Below are 21,445 nucleotides of genomic sequence, written 5' to 3'. Positions count from 1 at the left end.
ATTATTACCCGCATCGATTTTTTTTCTACAGTGGGGGTCCTGTGTCAGAGCAAGTGAAAGTCTTGTCAAGTTGGGCTAAGTAGAATTGAAAAAAGAATATTATCATATACATATCTGCCAAACTGCAGCGTTTGTGGCGTGTTCCTGGTCAGCAGTGGTCAGTGCTTTTCAGAGTTGCTTTAGGCACTGGTTTGGTCCAGGTTTAGTCTAGGTTCAGTGCAGCTCTTGTGACTTGTCCTGGTTTTTAGTCTGTGTATATCAGCGGCTTTAGTTTCGTCCTGGTTTAAACCTGGTTATGTAGTTCAGTCCTGAAGTGTCAGATTATAATATTTTACTATTTTATTGATGTAGTTGCAAATGCCAACTATCTCTTTTAATAAGATTTTTAAATAATTATATTTATCTTATGTTAAAATCCTTTGGGGGAAAAGCAAATGACATTCAACATTATGAATACATGCAGAAGGTTGATGTCTCGATAATCCCAACTGAAATGTTTGTAACAATTTAGCTTCATTCAATTGTTTCAACAAGTCTCTCTCTGAAACTCAGAAAATATGAAGTTTAAATGTTCTGACGAGCTTAATAAATTATCACCAGACTTTTGTTTATTTCCCCATGTTAATTCTGCTTCCAGTAGATAGCGTTCCAAATGTCGCACTGGAAGAAAGTAATTATTTTATTTTAAGTAATTTTCCATAGATACATTATTTTAAGTTCTAAAACATGAGGAGCCAAAATAAAAGTATGTGTTTAAAGGACAAGAACAATACAAATAATGCATAATATTTGTGCTTAAAACCTGCAAGGCGCTAATTAAAGGAAACAACTGAAGCAAACACACCGAATTACATATAGTTCAGTGCAGTCTATGATTTATATTGTAGTATAGTAGTCGATCCAAAATACTGCAGCTACTTGCCATTAGCTTGGTTAGCCCGGAGCCCACAGGGAAATCCCGGACTTTCAGATCCAGGCATGGTGCCATTGATCCAAACCGATTTAATGAGAGCGCCTTGTCCGTCACTCTGCCTGGTCGTTAGCGTAGATGCTAATTGCTGTCGCAGATTATAATCAGTTGCATGTAGCTTCCATTGCTTTGCTGTCGTTAGCGCTGTGCTAATTGCTGCGGTTTGCGAAGAATTAAATGCGTCTCATTTTGGGATAAAGAGGAAAGTTTGAAAGTTTGTTTTTGTTTAAGTGTTAGAGTTTAAGAGATGTATTTTGTATAGTGTTGTAATATATAATGAGGATAGAACTCGATCAGTCCTTGACCAGTGCTTTAAAATCATTAAAAAGGCATAAAATGATTTCATTTTAAAAGTCTCTGTGTTTTGTTCCACAGGGAGGGAGAACATTTACTGAAGGCCTTTTTTTCATGTCTCTGTGTTGACACCATGAGACTGTAAGACAAAAGTCCTGAGACCTGAGACAACTTGATTGGAGATGTAATAAACTTGATAAATAATGCCAACACGAGCCTTATAAACAAACATAAGGCAGTGCTGTTCTCTTCTTGCATCCAGTGACGTTCTACTTTAGAATATAATTCACATTGGTGAGTTCTGTATCCTCCTCCTGTAGTGAACCTTAGAGCTGAACCTTAGAGCTGAACCTTAGAGCTGAACCTTAGAGCTGAACCTTAGAGCTGAACCTTAGAGCTGAACCTCAGAGCTGAACCTTAGAGCTGAACCTTAGAGCTGAACCTTAGAGCTGAACCTCAGAGCTGAACCTTAGAGCTGAACCTTAGAGCTGAACCTCAGAGCTGAACCTTAGAGCTGAACCTCAGAACTGAACCTTAGAGCTGAACCTCAGAACTGAACCTTAGAGCTGAACCTCAGAGCTGAACCTTAGAGCTGAACCTTAGAGCTGAACCTTAGAGCTGAACCTTAGAGCTGAACCTCAGAGCTGAACCTTAGAACTGAACCTTAGAGCTGAACCTCAGAGCTGAACCTTAGAGCTGAACCTCAGAGCTGAACCTCAGAGCTGAACCTCAGAGCTGAACCTTAGAGCTGATCCTCAGAGCTGAACCTTAGAGCTGAACCTTAGAGCTGAACCTTAGAGCTGAACCTTAGAGCTGAACCTTAGAGCTGAACCTCAGAGCTGGACCTCAGAGCTGAACCTTAGAGCTGAAACTTAGAGCTGAACCTTAGAGCTGAACCTTAGAGCTGAACCTCAGAGCCGAACCTTAGAGCTGAACCTCAGAGCTGAACCTTAGAGCTGAACCTCAGAGCTGAACCTCAGAGCTGAACCTCAGAGCTGAACCTTAGAGCTGATCCTCAGAGCTGAACTTTAGAGCTGAACCTTAGAGCTGAACCTCAGAGCTGAACCTTAGAGCTGAACCTTAGAGCTGAACCTCAGAGCTGAACCTTAGAGCTGAACCTCAGAGCTGAACCTTAGAGCCGAACTGACAAGGTAAAATGGTGATATTGTACTTTTCTGATTGATACTGTTATGTTCAAACACTTTCCCCACCCATTCCTCTGATTGGTCAGCCATAGTGAAGTATGGACACTTCACGTTCAAAAAGCCTTCACAATAAAGCCCATGTAGCTACTGCTAGAAATTATTTCCACCCTCTACTGGCATCAACACTTTTATTGTCCTATTTTTCATTTTTTTCAGTATCATTTTATGCTATCTATGGCTTTCAGTCACGTGACTTGATTTTGAAGACGTCACCATAAGCTATTGCTTATCGTTGCTGTCCTTCCTCCTCCAAAAGCCTTCTGCACTGGACCAAGCCTCACAGCTTTCAAGACTTTGTGTCTGATATAACACCTGGAGACTTGGAAATTAGACTTGTTAAAACTGTAGGCTAATGTATATTATATAAGACTATCAATCTGGAACATTCCCAATGTCTTTGAAAACTGCGGTCATGAAGCCTCTCCTAAAGAAGAGCAGTCTTGATGCCGCAGTACTGAGTCATTACCGGCCCATCTCTAATCTGCCATTTTGGGGCAAAGTCCTTGAAAAGGTTGTTTACCAACAGCTCACATATTTCCTCTTAATAAACAACTCATTTGATGTTTTTTAGTCAGGTTTTAGACATCATCACAGCACTGAGACTGCTCTTGTCAAGGTGACAAATGACATCCGCCTGAGCACTGACACGGGCAAAGCTTCAGTCTTAATTCTGTTAGATCTGAGTGCTGCGTTTGACACTGTCGATCATGGGATCCTCTTACAGAGACTAGAGGACTGGGTGGGCATCACTGGCACTGCCCTAAACTGGTTAAGGTCCTATCTGGAAGACAGGAAGTACTTTGTTGAAATTGGTAGCTGTGTCTCAGACCACATGACCCTGACCTGTGGAGTGCCCCAAGGGTCAGTCCTGGGTCCCCTTCTGTTCAACCTCTACATGCTGCCGTTAGGTCAGCTGGTACGCAGTGAAAATGTGTCCTATCACAATTATGCAGACGACACTCAGATCTATGTTTCACTGTCGACAGGTGAATATGGACCAGTGGATTCACTCTGTCACTGCATCCAACAGATCAGTTTGTGGATGCAAAACAACTTTCTCAGGCTGAACTCAGAGAAGACTGAAATAATCGTTTTTGGCCCACAGAAACAAAGAGAAAGTGTTAGCGGTCACCTCCAGAGTCTCGCTCTAAAACCTACAAACCAAGTTAGAAATCTGGGGGTAATAATGGACTCAGACTTAAACTTTAACAGACACATCAAATCAATAACATCAGCAGCTTTTTACCATCTAAAAAACATTGCCAAAATCAAAAATATAGTGTCAAAACCAGATTTGGAGAGACTTATTCATGTGTTTGTCTCCAGTAGATTAGACTACTGTAACGGCCTGCTCACTGGCCTCTCCAAACGAGCTGTAAAACAGCTGCAGTACATCCAGAACGCTGCTGCTCGGGTCCTGACTAGAACCAGGAAGTACCATCACATTAGTCCTGTTCTCAGGTCTCTGCACTGGCTCCTGTGGCTCAGAGAATAGACTTTAAAGCAGCTCTGCTTGTGTACAAGTCTCTCCATGGCCTAGCACCAAAGTACATCTTGGACATGTTATTGCCATATGAACCATCTCAGGGACCGGCCTCCTGCTGGTGCCAGAGTCAGGACTAAACATGGACCGGCCTCCTGCTGGTGCCAGAGTCAGGACTAAACATGGACCGGCCTCCTGCTGGTGCCAGAGTCAGGACTAAACATGGGGAATCTGCATTTCAGTTTTATGCAGCTAAAATCTGGAACAGTCTTCCTGAAGATGTGAGACAGGTTCTACTCTGACAATGTTCAAATCTAAGCTAAAAACAGTTTTGTTTAGCTGCGCATATGACTGAAAGGATTTTTTCTTTGCACTTTGTGATTTCATTAGTTTAGACAATCAGTTGGATTGATTTAAAAGGGAGTTACCCTTTGCGGCTAGGTGTTCTTTATTTAATTTAAAATTGAGTTAATTTTATTGTATTTCTGTTTCTGTAATTTCTTTGTGATTTTAATGCATTTTTCCTGTTGTGTGAAGCACTTTGAATTGTCTTGTGTATGAAATGTGCTCTACAAATAAACTTGCCTTGCCTTGCCTTACTATGGCTGACCAATCAGAGGAGTGGGTGGGGAAAGTGTTTGAATAAAAACAACGCAATAGACAAGGCAAGTTTATTTGTAGAGCACAATTCATGCACAAGGCAATTCAAAGTGCTTCACACAACAGTGTGCATTCAAAAGTGCATTAAAATCACACAGACATGACAGAAATTACAAAACAGTTTAAGACCTAAAAGAGAAGAGTGCAAATAAAATCCTTTCAGTCATATGTGCAGCTAAAGAAAACAGTTTTTAGCTTGGATTTGAACATTGTCAGAGTAGAAGCCTGTCTCACATCTTCAGGAAGACTGTTTCAGATTTTAGCTGCAGAAAACTGAAACGTAATAATCAATAGCCAGCTGCTAACCCTAACTACCTGAAACAAACAGCTCAGCCTCAGTCTGGAGTTCATTCTGTAAGTCCACTGGTCCCTCCTGACCACAGTGACACATTTGTGGACAAATGGGTCTTTGGGGATGTGACAGAAGAGGAATCCTTTGTTTTGGGATTGTTTGTTGGCTCAGCCTACAGTGCAACATGCAGCTTTCATCCTCAAGATGGCAGTTGCAACAAGTGTGGGACGTCACTTCAGACCCATGAATAAAACTGTTAAGACATTCTAATCTAAGCCATCCAATAGTCCCAGTATTGCTTAAACTTTTAACTATACTATAAATAAATTATAAAACAAAGACCAAGAAAACTTCACTTCACTTAACGTACCTGTTATTTTTCATCCAGTATTGTTCTCATACTAAGTATATGTCCTCACAAGTACAAAGAGACGGACCTGCAGCATCAGTCTTGTCTTGTCGTGAGCCGGTGCTAATTGCTCTAACAGTGAAACAGAGTGCTCCCACAAGACTAACACTACAGGTTGTTTATGGGTTCTCTGATTGGGCGATTTGTGTCGGATTAAGATGAATAATGTGTTGTGATTGGATGATTAATTGTCTGTGGGGGTGAGTGATGTTGGAGCCAAGAGCCTGAGACAGAAACACTTTGGAAAATGCACAGGATTAATAGCAGTAAATATCGAGGTTCACTTTACCAATACAACAATGGTTAGATACCAAAAGCCTGCACTGGCTGAATCAAACAAACTTAAAGGACACATATGCATAAGATAACTGACTTTCTGGAGCATTGAGACTTTCTTGATTAACCTCTAATCCCCCCGCCTACATCACCCCTGCCTTACAAACAGAACCAACTTTATACTACCTCGTTCAATTTTCATCATTTTCACACCTGCACAGTTTGAGATAGTGATGTTCCCATTGGCTTTTATGTTCAGTGTGATATGGAGAATAAGTGTGCCAAATTTTAACTGTTAATGACAAAGTCACTGTTTTCATCCCATTCAAAATGCCTGTAAACCAAAAGGCATGTAAGTCTATGGCACATGTGTCAGATTCAAGGCCCGCGGGCCGGACGTGGCCCGCGAGGGGATTTTCTTTGGCCCGCACGACAAAATCTATTTACTATTAGAGCTGGCCCGCCAGTATATCGCGTGCAACACCATAATAATACAAATCCCACAATGCACTGCCCGCAAACGTGGCCCCACTTGTTTGTTGGCATCGCTTGTGACAACTATCCCACCCAAAAATGGCTAACCGAAAAGTGGCCTTTGAAAACAGGGGTTTTTAGTACAGGTGGGCAGCAGAATACATGTTCGCGGATGTGAAGGGCAAAGCCGTGTGTCTTTTTGTGCGGAGACAGTGTAGCTGTAATGAAAGAATACAACATAAGAATGAAACGAATCACCACAACAAATACAAACACCTGGACATGACACGAAGGCTTCAGAAGATTGAAGAGCTAAAAAGAAGTCTGGTTTCACAGCAGGCTTTGTTCTCTAAAGCCAAATCTCAAAGCGAGGCTGCTGTTAAAGCCAGTTTCCTTGTGGCAGCAGAGGTTGCAAAATCAGCCCGGCCCTTCACTGAGGGGGAATTTATCAAGAACTGCATGCTTTAAATTTGCAACGCCGTTTGCCCCGAAAAAAGGTAATCGTTTTTAAATGTGAGCCTGAGCCGAAACACAGTGCGTCAGCTTGCGGACAATATCCAACAGCAGCTCGTGAAAAAGGGAAAGAATTTCATTGCATATTCCCTTGCCGTGGATGAGAGCACTGACACATCTGATATTGCCCAGCTCTCTGTTTTCATGTGTAGGATATGCAGATGTCCTTCCCGTGTTGCCATGGTGACAGGAATGCGAGCTATAGGTGTTATCAGCTGTCCGTGTGGAGTTTTACAACCCTCGAGACCAGAGGACGTGATAGAGACAACAGAGACGCTCTGAACTTTGAAAATAACTTTTCATCAAATGACTCCTTTTGGATTACAGAGAGTAACAATCTCTCCAAGACAAAAGCTAAAACGCTAAACAGACTATGCGGTTTTAGTGGTTTTAATAGACAATCATCAGATTGCAAAAATGTGTCCACCAGATGACTTTACATGTACATATTGTGATATCGTGTTTAACATGTCATTTTAACTGTTTCATAACTTGTTTTGTGGACAATTTTACCTTTTTGTGTAACTCTTGTGGCCTAAAGCCAGACCTCGTCTCCTTATCAGCTCTGACCCCAGCGTGCATGCTGATTGGCTGAAGCCACGGCGCCAAAACCCCCGCGGGGAAGACAATGCAAAGAGCAGGGAGTTACACACCCAGTTCCATCTGAGCTCCAGGGAGAGTTCCATCAGATTTTTCTTCGAAGCTCGACCCTCCATCCAGGGTCCCACCAGCAAGGTCCATGAGGCCTTGGGAGCAGGCATCAGGCCTAGTTAGCGTGAGCGATGCTACGCTATGGGACAAAGACTTTTCCAAGAGAAGCTAATGTTCCCTCCCGGAACTAAGAAACCTGTGCCCGCTTTTAAAAACGTGATTGATGCTGCATCACGCAAAATCAAGCAAGGACCTTTTGCAACTTTTTCAAGTCCACAGCCTTTTTTGACCAGCCACATCGGTGGAGCAGCACGACGGCCTTTTCATTCGGGAACGCCTCAGAGCCAAGGAGAACTCAGAACCTGATCCAGTCCTTCTTTGGCCAGACAACGTCAGAGCCGAGCTCCAGAGCAGCCCTGCTCTGGCCAGTGTGTGGACTGAGCCGCAGGCCCTTGGACCCCACGCAGGCCCTTGGACCCCACGCAGGCCCTTGGACCCCACGCAGGCCCGTCTCAGGGTCACAGCTTCTGGTTCCGTTCGTATGAATGCACTTCACAGGCTGAATTTCATCTTAGAGTTAACTCTTGCACCCACCCAGATAGATCTAGAACCATCATGTCTAGTGTTTTCCATCTGTTATCGACTCATTTGCATATTCCTGATTCATATTTATCTGTTTAATTCTTTGGTCATTAAATATTCATAACCCACATTTGGTTAACCTGTTACCACCCACCTATTTTCGCCCTGTGCACAATGGTTGGACAGACCCAAATGGCATTGCTTATTAAAAGAGGATCTTACAGCCCACATGCAAGTGTGATGCATCATTAGAAAGCTTAGGCCTTCTAGTTTCTGCAGATGTGCACATGAACACTGTCAGGGTTAGGGTTAGAACTTACACTACAGAGGCCCAAACATAAACAAAACATCCTTATTTTAGTCTCGCCTGAATATTGTCAATTTGTAATGGTCCTGAGCATGACATATTTCATTGTGTGCATATGCTGTTCACTGTACATGATGTTTATCTTGTTGACAACCACTGTGTAAAGTTTCAGATCTCTGGGAACAGGCATTTTGGTGCTGTTGACCTTTTTGTATCAAAAGTATATCCGGAACAAGTGATCCAAATTTGTGCCAACTGTGCCAAACTGCTTTATTACAAGTTTAGCTCCTCTATGATCATAAAACATACATTTTGATGTTGTGTAGGCCACTAATACCAATTATAACTGCTAAAAACAATGTATGTGAAAATGTGTAAATATGAGTTTACCCTTGAATTTCCCATATAAAGGTGAAAAAGCGCTGGCAAGAGGCCTATTAGTTCCGCGCACGCCCACTTCCAAACACTCACTAACACACTCCTCCACTCATGTAATAAAAATATTATTACGGCAACGCCGTCCGCCCAACCAAACGTCGGCCATATTGGTTAAAAAATGGCTAAGCATGACTCGTCACGTCCTACTTTTACGAACTCCTCCCAGGGCGTTGGCCCTAAAAAGCTGAAATTTGGTAAAAATGGTACTGAGGAGTGGGATATCAAAAGTTATCCAAATTACATTGATACCTCTCACGGTCTCTGTGCGGCGGAGCCGCAAACTGTAGCTAGAATTTCAGAAATCTCCCAAATTCAAAATTTCTGCCGTTTGTGCAGATAAAGTCCGAATTGCGTCAAATTAGAATCAGTTGTTAATTTCTTTGCCCTAAACCTACTTGAAGTGAAATCAATTTATTTGGCGCCACAGCGCCCCCTACAGATTTTATATGGAGGTTAAATGTTTAGTTTTGCAAAATTTCACGAAATTTGACACAAAACTCTGGCATCCCCATCAAAAAAGTCAATGAGACCCATGTCATAATTGTTATGGCGTTGCCGTAGCGATGACCAAAACCTCCCATGTTATTCCAATGGGGAAATCGCCAGAACATGTTTACACTTTGTACTTTCACGAACTCCTCCCAGGACGTTAGCCCTATTAACCTGAAATTTGGTGAGACTCATCTTCAGGGGTGGACCATCAAAAGTTATCCACATTTTTATTCAAAGAGTCACGGTGTCTGTGCGGCTAAGCCGCACATTTTGCCAAGAATTCAAAATAAAATAGCTTTTTGATGGTAAAACAAAGGGGAGAAGATGTGACAGCGTCACAGATTCAGCTGTAGGCGTAATAAAAGAACAATTGGGGCGCGTTAGCGCCCCCTCCTCTTGCGGCATGGCGGCGGCGTGGCGAGGGCCGATCATTGCCGCTTGCGGCTATATTTCTTGTTTCTTTCTCACCTGTGACTGCAGCTTTTACTGTGAGCATGTTCTGTTTCCTCTGTTTTCTCTGTCACATGTGTGGACACTGTGGGTGTGTCTGTGTCTGTCAACTTTAATGTTTCATGTTTGAGTATAAGTATAAAGTATAAATATAAGTATAAGTCGCACTACTACTACTTCAAGAAAAATAAATTAAAAATACCACAAACTATTACAACATAACTGCAACTACTACTACTATTAATACTACTACTACTACTATTTCTACTCCTACTACTACTACTAACTATTACAACATAACTGCTTCTACTACTACTATTAATACTACTACTACTATTTCTATTCCTACTACTACTACTTCTACTACTACTACTACTACTACTACTACTACTACTACTACTAACTATTACAACACAACTACTGCTTCTACTAGTACTAATATTACTACTACTAATACCATATCTACTGCTAGTGTCTTTCACGGGAGTGTTTAAAACCACTCCCTTGTTGAACAATAGCTCAGATGTGCTCTCTGCTGTTTATTTCCTGCTTCATGCACAAGGTTGTCGTGTCCACATCTGTCCACTAGAGGGCAGCATGGGGCACTGGCCAGATAAATGCACCTGAGCTTTTATTTACACGGTTTAGCCTCTAATTGTGGTTCTATCTTTGTCAGATCCGAAATGTGAAAAGAATCAAAATGATACAAAATTGCAGAAAATGTTTAAATCATAAAGGTAAAAGTAAAGCTCGAGTAGTCATGGATACTGTTGCAGCGACCAGATGTGTCTCTCTGAACAGACTAATGACAAAAAAAAAAAAAACATTGAAGAGCAACATTGGGATGCAATATATGGCCGTATATTGACACAATCATGTCATAAATCATTTTATATCCCATAAAAATGCCCTGTTATTATTTTTACTAAAGTGAAAAGTCAAATCAAATATATACTGTAAAAAAAAAAATCACATTTCTAGCAAAGACTGGACCGCATTGATGATTAAAGGTCTTAAATATGTTTGTCAGGGCCAGTTTTAATTATCAAGGCAATCATTTATTCTCATAATATGTGGTTTGTATTTAAAGTGCATGTGACGGTTCTCACGACTTTGTTCAGTGGTATAGAACCTGTGGTATAGATTGGTCAGTTTCACATTGGTCCAGTTTACAATAAAACTCATGACATTTACAGGAAGTAGAGCCGAGTTGAGAGCTGAGAATCCCTCTGTGATGTCATCAATAAGTGACATTTCATCAGAAATGCAGAGACAATTTACACATAACTGACGCACATTTCAGACGGTTTAAACAATCATTTAACAAAATACAGGTGTTATCAGTTATTATTACTATCGTTTACTTAAAAGGATGTTTTTAATTTTTTTAATTATGTGACTTGTAAATGTGATATTTTTTTATCAGGGCAGGGATGAATCTATGGATGAAAAAAGTATGCAAACTATGTGTTTTAAGATAAGATAAGCCTAAGTTAAGATAAGCCTTTATTTGTCCCACAAGGGGGAAATTACATTGTTGCAACACAAAGTAGATACAGAAGTAAATAATAATGATAATAAAACAGATAACTTATAAAATACACTCCTATAGAAAAGCTCTTATAAAACTTTTATAAAAAACCTCTTGATAAATAATAGTTATACAGCTGTTATATGGACAGAGAATAATTATTACAGCTGTTTCTGTGAGTGAAACTAAATATTTGTCCGTCGAAGATTGAAAAAAACTGGCAAAATGGACAAAAACATCCAAAAGGGAGTTAGGGGGTTAAAATGTAAAAAGTGAAAACTAAAACCACCTAAAAGAGAACATCTGGTGATATAACGGTGATTGTCTTTGTTGTAAGATCACCAGAAATATACCAAATGTACTACAAACAGTCATGTACTAGCGCCAATGTAAAAAAATAAAATAAAAACAGCTGTCGGTTTTAATAATGACCCAACCTTTGTTTCTGTGTTGTAGGTGGTAAAGATGGCGGACGGGCAGAGTTTGCAGACTTGCCACTGCGGCTGGGCTAAAACGACGACGTACCAGGGCTTAAGGACTCACCAGGGGAAGAAAGGATGCACCCCGAAAGGAACCCACATCCCAGAACACACACCACAAATCATCTTCAATACTTACATGCCCAAATACACCTACATACCATCTCTGACACCTGACGACCTCACCAGATCGCTCCGTGAGTATGGAGCTATTGATGACGCTGATAATCGACGGATCGTGACCAGTCGACTGTACGATCGCTGTTGTCGTTGTTATTGTTGAACTACACAGATGCTAGCACGTGAAAAGCAGCGTTCCAGGCACTCTTTCCCATATTTATTTGACATTGCCATGGTGACAGGGGTCTCCGGGATGAACACATCACTTTTGGATTGATTCTTTCCCATATCAGCGCGCTATCCGCAAAATCAAAGAATCAAAGAAATCCCAAAAAACGTCAGGAGAGTTCTGATTTACGCTCGATTCATCTCGGTCCTTTTTGAAATTTAATACCGTATTTTCCGGACAATAAGTTGCACCTTTTTTCATAGTTTTGACCGGGGTGCGACTATTTAGACTTATATACCAGAGCGACTTATATGTGATATTATTTGTTATTTTCACACTTGCAACCGCATTTCATACTCCAATGCGACTTATATATGTTTTTTTCTTCTCTATTATGCGTTTTTTGGCTGGTGCGACTTATACTATACTATAATAAACTATGAGCTGTGTCGCAAAAAAATATAGCGGAGATAAATAAATAAATAAAATTACAATCAGCCGTATGGAAATAGAAATGCAATAAAACTAGAATTATTTATTGCAGCAAAAAAAGTAAAGCAAATCTAACCTTTTGTTTTCCAGTACAAGTGCTTGACGAGGCAGCGGTTATAGAAACTGAAGGCACACACACACACACACACACACACACTCACACACTCACACACACACACACACACACACTAACACACACACACCAACACACTTACACTAACACACACACACTCAAACACTCACACACACACACTTACACTAACACACACACACTCAAACACTCACACACACACAAACATATACATACACACTGAAGGCACACACACACGGCCTTGATCCACAGCTCGGTACTACACCGTCCCACGCGGAGGGAGGCACGGGGGATTCTCTCCTTATCTATGCAGGTTTGCTCACCGTGGGGGCAGAGGAACAACTCCATATACGAGCAAGATCCGGGACTAGGATCTCAACCAGTTCATGACGTGTTGCTTTTCTCGTGGTGTAAATGGAGTTTAATGATAGACCATGGCCGCTTTGGACGCCTCGGGCGCATCATACGCGCGCTCAAAGTATCGAGAGCGTACGAAAACGCAGGAATCGCGCCGCAAAAACGTAGAAATCGCGCCGCGGAAAACGCAGGACACTTTCGCCGCGCGTTTACATAGACTTTGAATGTAAACTGGACGCTTCGGATGCCGTGGTCTGTAACCGGCTTTAATTTCCTGTTTTTCAAGGACAAGTCACGCCTATTGGAATTGATCTACAGAGCTCATATTTCACTCACTAATGCGTTTTTATGGTCTGATTGGAAATAATTAATACCCATGTAACAAATTTACTCCATAGCACCCCCTACCCATTGTGTGGAAAAACTCAACATTGCCTGATTTGTTTGAAACTCATGGGTTTTATTCTCTTCGAGACGCCATGAAAAAAAGTGCATAGCAGATTATGTGTATTTTCACTATTGGCCTGCAGAGGAGCAATTAATGCCTTCATTGCCAGCATTAGTGTTAGCATCAGCATTAGCGGCGGGTCTCTGTTGCTAGGTGACGGAGGTACAGGGAAGAGGGGGTCTAAAGAATAAAGTGTAACAAATAAAGAATAAAGTCTAACAAATAAAGAATAAAGTCTGAAGAATAAAGTCTAAGAGTATGCAGTTTTGGGGCAATCGCAATCAAAACACGGTCGTGCGGGAAGGCGGTCGCACGGGTGGCGAGAACCATCATCGCTGCTACCGCAGCTTTAATTTACTTTGGGATCTTGTAGGGTTCCTACCATCTCAAGCTACAACTGTGGCTTGGTAAAACTTTTCTCATCTTGGTACATGGTAACGGCCAAAGCAAAAATGTTCATTAGCAGATTGTGACTAACTCTTGATTCGATTTATTTCTGTCTCCAGATTGGCTGCTTTTTGTAGTGGAATCATTGTCGAAAGTAAAGAGTTTTCCAAAATGTATGATGTCTGTATGTATATGTAATCCTTGAGTCGTCGGTTAGGTTCAATATGAAAAGAAAAGCTTTGCAAAAGTCCAAAGTCAGGCAAGGTAGTTCTCTGTCCAGTGTCAATTTGTTCTTACACATTACACCATCTTGAGCATTGACGGAAAAGGGTAAAGTTTGTTCTAGCTCATCGATTTGGAAGATATCCAAAGGTCCAAGCTCTTTTTGTTTTCTGCTTCCTGGAGGTCATCCAGGAGGCTCGCCCTATCCCATATGGCATCTCTTCTGGAATCCTGTATTGAAGAGTGGCAGAGGAGGTGCAGGAGTCAACACTGGAGAGGCAGGCCAAAAGCGTTAATTTGAAATATGAAATATATCAATTTGCAAAAGCTGCAAGTGCTGTAATTTTCTTGAAGTTTTAGTATTTTTGCTATACCCCAACTTGAACTGATCTAAAAATGTAACATGTGCAAATAAACTATGTATATAAACAACGATGATGAAGGAATGTATTATAAAAACTTAATAAAATGTTGCAGAGTTTAGTGTTCTGCCATGCTGGGCGCAAATTTTCTGCACTTTTACTTTCGTTTACTCAACAACTACACAAGAAATTATAATTTTTTTAAACTTTTATCTAGTTTACTTGTATAAACTACATATTACAAATTTCTCTCCCTGGAATGCACCATGACAGACAAAACTTAGTCAAGTCATTTATTCTCATTTATACATACTACATGCAAGTAAGACACAAGCATGCAGCCTACAAGACGTTAAATATTATTATAAGTGTATTAACCAAATGTAAAATCTACACACTTTGCAGGGTGACTTTTAATCATTTAGCATACAGGCCTATACACATTGTATTAATTGCATTGGTATATGTATGTTTTGGTTACTAACTGTTAAAAGTGTCTGTTGTTATCAGCTTTCCGTTTTTTTTAATTGATTGATGAGCTCGGAGCAGGGTTCAGTAGCATTATCAAACATACATGACGGAAATTAACAAATAGAGATACAAATACATACATAAAAAATAAATACAGACTGAGTAACCAATCAAATCGCCGCAACTTTTGATGTATAATTAGAAAGTGAATATATGTTTGTTTTTTTGTCGGATTGAGAACATACATTTCTACAAGATCTCATTTTGTGGAGTTTTTGAGCTGAATCAAGCTGTAAATAAAAGCATTTGTGATGGGAACTTTTTTTTTTTGCAACCACTGTTGTACATGGTATGCACAGACAAACATATTTTTTCATCACAAACAATGACATATTTCAGTCCTATAATACATACAAAAATACAAAACAATTAACTTGTTACTGGAGTATTCCGAGATTCCGAGTAGATATTCCGAGAGCTCTGTGCATTCCAGAACAAAAAAATAATATCCCCAAAGACAACCAAAAAACACCATTAGACTTAACAAAACATAAAAACTTATACATATTTCCTTTTTATTTATTTCAATTAAGAATATGAAATAGTATTGTCGCTAATTCTGTGCTAATTCGAAGTATTGGGAATTGGCTCCGTAGTTTCCATCTGCAAACCATTTCTATCGACTTTATCCACTAGAGCATCTTCATATTCGCCAGGAGGCGCTAACGGTTGACTTTTGACTTTGAAAACATCCCATCTTTCTGACACCAAGTGTTTGTTGAAGAGCAGCGCAGCCAGGAAGGAAAAAAACAAGATAGCTGCCACCGCAGACAACATGAAGATGGTTCTGACCGGAGCGCACTGGACGTACACGCCGTCCTCTGCAGTGCATCCTGGGAAATGTAGGACAGGCTTCAAACCAAACAACGCCTCTCCAAATAGTAACCGCAATGGAAAGCCAAAGAGCAATCCCATAATAGCACCGTAACCATTGGAAAGCTTGAAAAACAGAGCGCAGATGAGCTGAGGGAAGATGACGATGTAAGCAATTTCACTGCCGAGAAACCAAAACAGAATAATACTGCTTCCAAACGTGGTGAGAGAGGTGCCAATCAAACCAAAGATCACCACGGAGACACGGATCACCCACTGGATTTCTCTGTCTGATGCCTGCTGACAGAAAGAAAATGTGTTATTTATTTTACAAGATTATTGAGATAGCATAAAAATAATTATCTGCTGTTAAAAATAAAAATAAAAAATAAAATGAAAATATAGCCGCAAGCGGCAATGATCAGCCCTCGCTACGCCGCCGCCACGCCGCAAGAGGAGGGGGCGCTAACGCGCCCCAATTGTCCTTTTATTACGCCTACTGCTGAATCTGTGACGCTGTCACATCTTCTCCCCTTTGTTTTACCATCAAAAAGCTATTTTATTTTGAATTCTTGGTAAAATGTGCGGCTTTGCCGCACAGACACCGTGACTCTTTGAATAAAAATGTGGATAACTTTTGATGGTCCACCCCTGAAGATGAGTCTCACCAAATTTCAGGTTAATATGTCTAACGCCCTAAGAGGAGTTTGTGAAAGTCTAAAGTGTAAACATGTTCTGGCGATTTCCCCATTGGAATAACATGGAAGGTTTCGGTCATCGTTACGGCAACGCCATAACAATTATGACATGGGTCTCATTGACTTTTTTGATGGGGATGCCAAAATTGAGTTGTGTGTCAAATTTCATATAATTTCGCAAAACTAAATATTTAACCTCCATATAAAATCTGTAGGGGGTGCTGTGGCTCCAAATTAATTTATTTCACTTCAAGTAGGTTTAGGGCAAAGAGTTTAACAACTGATTCTAATTTGACGCAATTCGGACTTTATCTGCGCAAACGGCAGAAATGTTAAATTTGGGAGATTTCTGAAATTCTTGCTACAGTTTGCGGCTTTGCCGCACAGAGACCGTGACAGGTATCAATGTAATTTGGATAACTTTTGATGTCCCACTCCTCAGTAGCATTTTCACCAAATTTCAGCTTTTTAGGGCCAACGCCCTGGGAGGAGTTCGTAAAAGTACGACGTTTGGAAAAACTCCGAAGTCATGTTTAGCCATTTTTGAAGCAATATGGCCGACATTTGGTTGGGCGGACGGCGTTGCCGTAATAATATTTTTTACTTCTTTTGTCACCATCTACCTCTGCGCCAAATTTCATGATTCTACGATCAGATTTTTTTTGGGTCATTTCCCATCTCTCAATGCATTTTTGGTACATTTGGGGGCGCTGACGCGCCAATTTTTTTATTTTAGAAAAGGGAAATAGCCAGAATGTAGAGAGGCACGATTTTTAGAGGTGTGCAAATTTTTGTGACTTTTCGTCAATGTTCACTGGGTGAAAAATAGGGGGGTTGGTCCCGAGAAGAAGAAGAAGAAGAAGAAAGAATTAAAGCCGCAAGCGGCATCCAACGGCCCTCGCGGGCCGCCGGCCTTCCGACTCTGCGCTTTCGACTTGATAAAGATGGCGCCCTTATTGTGTGTTGAATTAAAAAAGAACTTGACAGACGGCGACACATTGGACATGGCCAATCCAGTGGAAATGAACACAAGTGTCAGTCAAATGTGCGGGTCCGCCGCACAGAGACCGTGACACTTGGAATAAAAATATGGATAAGTTTTGATGGCCCGCTTGTGTAGATGATTTTCCCCAAATATGAGTTTGATCGGACAATCGCCCTAGGAGGAGTTCGTTAAAGTGTGAAGCGTAAAAATGTGATGATTTGAGCGATTCTACGATTTTCTCATAAGGATAACATGGGATGTTTCTGTCATCGCTACGGTTACGCCGTACAAAATATGACTTTGGCTCTCATACTTGTATGATCAGGATGGCAAATTAGAATTTTGTGCAAAATATCATGTCATTTGGAAAAACTCTATTGTTTATAGGCCACTCTGAAGGCCAAATAGTCAGAATTCTGGGAAACGTTTGCGGCTCCGTCGCACAGAGACCGTAAAAGTTATCCTTAAAATTTGGATAACTTTAGATGCCCCACTTGTCTAGAGGACGTACACCGATTTTGAGGTTGGTGGGCAAAACGCACTAGGAGGAGTTCGTTAAAGTGTGAAACATAAAAATGTGGTAATTTGAGAGATTTTGTGGTTTTCCCATAGGGATAACATGGGATGTTTCTGTCATCGCTACGACTACGCCGTAAAAATTAAGGCATTTGTCTGATTGGCTTTTGTGATCGGGACGGCAAAATAGAATTTTGGGTAAAGTTTAGACAATTTTGGTAAAACAAATTTTTGACCTTCAATGTTAATTTAAAGGTCACTCTGTAGGGGGCGCTATCGCGGCCATTTCAATTTTGTCATCATAAACTGGTCCAAACTAGAAAGTTTAACAACTGATTCAAATTTGGTCCTAATCGGACTTGTTTTGATCAAATGGGAGCAATTTTTAGATCTGCAATATTCCAAAATAAGTTGTCCAACTTTGCGGCTGCGCCTCACACAGACCGTAAAAGGTATCTCAAAAAATTGGATAACTTTAGATGCCCCACTTGTCCAGAGGACGTCCGCCGATTTTGAAGTTGGTGGGCAAAACGCCCTAGGAGGAGTTCGTCAAAGTTTGACGTGAACAAAATGGCTAACACAGGGTGTTTTCATTTTCAAAGGAAGATGGCGGCCATAGGGTAAATCTGGGGGCGTGGCCACAATAATATTTTTTTTTTTGTCCTCACGAGAGGAATGTGTGTTCCGAATTTCGTAGCTCTACGACAAAGTTGACCTCGGGGCGTCTCCCATAGGCGCAATGTATTTTGACTTTTGTCGGTGGCCCTGTCGCGCCATTTTTTAACGAAAAAAAAAATGGCCCAGAAAAAACTAAATTTTTCGCCGATTCTGAATTTTGGGCAAAGTTTGGTGAGTTTTTGAGCATGTTCAGGGGGTCAAATTAGAGATCAAAGCGCTGAAGAAGAACAAGAAAAATTAAAGCCGCAAGCGGCATCCAACGGCCCTCGCGGGCCGCCGGCCTTCCGACTCTGCGCTTTCGACTTGATAAAGATGGCGCCCTTATTGTGTTGAATTAAAAAAGAACTTGACGGACGTCGACACATTGGACATGGCCAATCCAGTGCAAATGAACACAAATGTCGGTCAAATGTGCGGGTCCGCCGCACAGAGACCGTGACACTTGGAATAAAAATATGGATAACTTTTGATGCCCCGCTTGTGTAGATGATTTTCCCCAAATATGAGCTTGATCAAGCTATTGCCCTTAGAGGAGTTTGTTAAAGTGTGAAGCGTAAATGTGAACATTTCAGAGATTTCGCTGTTTTCCCATTTCTGATATATATTTGCGGGTCCGCCACACAGAGACCGTAGCACTTAGAATCAAAATATGGATAAGTTTTGATGCCCCACTTGTGTAGATGATATTCTCCAAATATGAACTTGATCGGACAATCGCCCTAGGAGGAGTTTGTTAAAGTGTGAAGCGTAAAAATGTGGTGATTTGAGCGATTCTACGATTTTCCCATAAGGATAACATGGGATGTTTCTGTCATCGCTACGGTTACGCCGTACAAAATATGACTTTGGCTCTCATACTTTATGATCAAGATGGCAAATTAGAATTTTGTGCAAAATATAATGTCATTTGGAAAAACTCTACTGTTTATAGGCCACTCTGAAGGCCAAATAGTCAGAATTCTGGGAAACGTTTGCGGCTCCGTCGCACAGAGACCGTAAAAGCTATCCTTAAAATTTGGATAACTTTAGATGCCCCACTTGTCTAGAGGACGTACACCGATTTTGAGGTTCGTGGGCAAAACGCACTAGGAGGAGTTCGTTAAAGTGTGAAACATAAAAATGTGGATATTTGAGAGATTTTGCGGTTTTCCCATAGGGATAACATGGGAGGTTTCTGTCATCGCTACGACTACGCCGTAAAAAATAAGGCATTTGTCTGATTGGCTTTTTTGATCGGGACGCCAAAATAGAATTTTGGGTAAAGTTTAGAACATTTTGGTAAAACTAATTTTTGACCTTCAATGTTAATTTAAAGGTCACTCTGTAGGGGGCGCTATCGCGCCCATTTCAATTTTGTCATCATAAACTGGTCCAAACTAGAAAGTTTAACAACTGATTCAAATTTGGTCCTAATCGGACTTGTTTTGATCAAATGGGAGCAATTTTTTGATCTGCAATATTCCAAAATAAGTTGTCCAACTTTGCGGCTGCGCCGCACACAGACCGGTAAAGGTATCTCAAACAATTGGATAACTTTAGATGCCCCACTTGTCCAGAGGACGTACGCCAATTTTGAAGTCGGTGGGCAAAACGCCCTAGGAGGAGTTCGTCAAAGTTTGACGTGAACAAAATGGCTAACACAGCGTGTTTTCATTTTCAAAGGAAGATGGCGGCCATAGGGTAAGTCTGGGGGCGTGGCCACAATGATTTTTTTTTTTTGTCCTCACGAGAGGAATGCGTGTCCCGAATTTCGTAGCTTTACGACAAAGTTGACCTCGGGGCGTCTCCCATAGGCGCAATGTATTTTGACTTTTGTCGGTGGCGCTGTCGCGCCATTTTTTAACGAAAAAAAAATGGCCCAGAAAAAATAAAATTTTTCGCCGATTCTGAATTTTGGGCAAAGTTTGGTGAGTTTTTGAGCATGTTCAGGGGGTCAAATTAGAGATCAAAGCGCTGAAGAAGAACAAGAAAAATTAAAGCCGCAAGCGGCATCCAACGGCCCTCGCGGGCCGCCGGCCTTCCGACTCTGCTCTCTGCATTTTACAGAGTTGGCGCTAACGCAATTGTCTAAGAACTAAGACAGTGACACATTGGACATGTACAATGCTGTGCTTAACCAGTGCAAATGAAGACAAATATCGGTCAAATGTGCAGCTCCAGCGCACAGAGACCGTGACACTTGGAATAAAAATATGGATAACTTTTGATGCCCCGCTTGTGTAGATGATTCTCCCCAAATATGAACTTGATCGGATAATCGCCCTAGGAGGAGTTTGTTAAAGTGTGAAGTGTAAAAATGTGGTCATTTGAGAGATTTTGCGGTTTCCCCATAGGGATAACATGGGATGTTTCTGTCATCGCTACGGCTACGCTTTACCAAATATGACTTTGGCTCCCATACTTTTATTTTGGGAATGGCAAATGAGAATTGTGTGCAAAATGTCATGTCATTTGGAAAAACTCTTGTTTATAGGCCACTCTGAAGGCCAAATAGTCCAAATTCTGCGAAAAGTTTGCGGCTCAGCTGCACAGAGACCGTAAATGTTATCCATAAAATTTGAATAACTTTTGATGCCCCACTTGTATAAAGGAGGTACACCAATTTTGAGATCGGTGGGCCAAACGCACTAGGAGGAGTTTGTTAAAGTGTGAAGCGTAAATGTGAACATTTCAAGGATTTGGCGTTTTTCCCATTTGTGACAGTATATTTGCAGCTCCACGGCACAGAGACCGTACCACTTAAAATCAAAATATGGATAACTTTTGATGCCCCGTTTGTGTAGATGATTTTCCCCAAATATGAGCTTGATCGGGCAATCGCCCTGGGAGGAGTTCGTTAAAGTGTGAAGCGTAAAAATGTGGTCATTTTAGAGATTTCGCTGTTTTCCCATTTCTGAAATATATTTGCGGGTCCGCCACACAGAGACCGTAGCACTTAGAATCAAAATATGGATACGTTTTGATGCCCCGCTTGTGTAGATGATATTCTCCAAATATGAACTTGATCGGACAATCGCCCTAGGAGGAGTTCGTTAAAGTGTGAAGCGTAAAAATGTGGTGATTTGAGCGA

This window comes from Eucyclogobius newberryi, unplaced genomic scaffold (genome assembly GCF_026437365.1).
Source record: "Eucyclogobius newberryi isolate DKJ021-1_F unplaced genomic scaffold, fEucNew1.0.hap1 SCAF_19, whole genome shotgun sequence".
NCBI classification, from domain to species: Eukaryota; Metazoa; Chordata; class Actinopteri; order Gobiiformes; family Gobiidae; genus Eucyclogobius; species Eucyclogobius newberryi.
Note: the sequence above shows the minus strand (reverse complement) of the source record.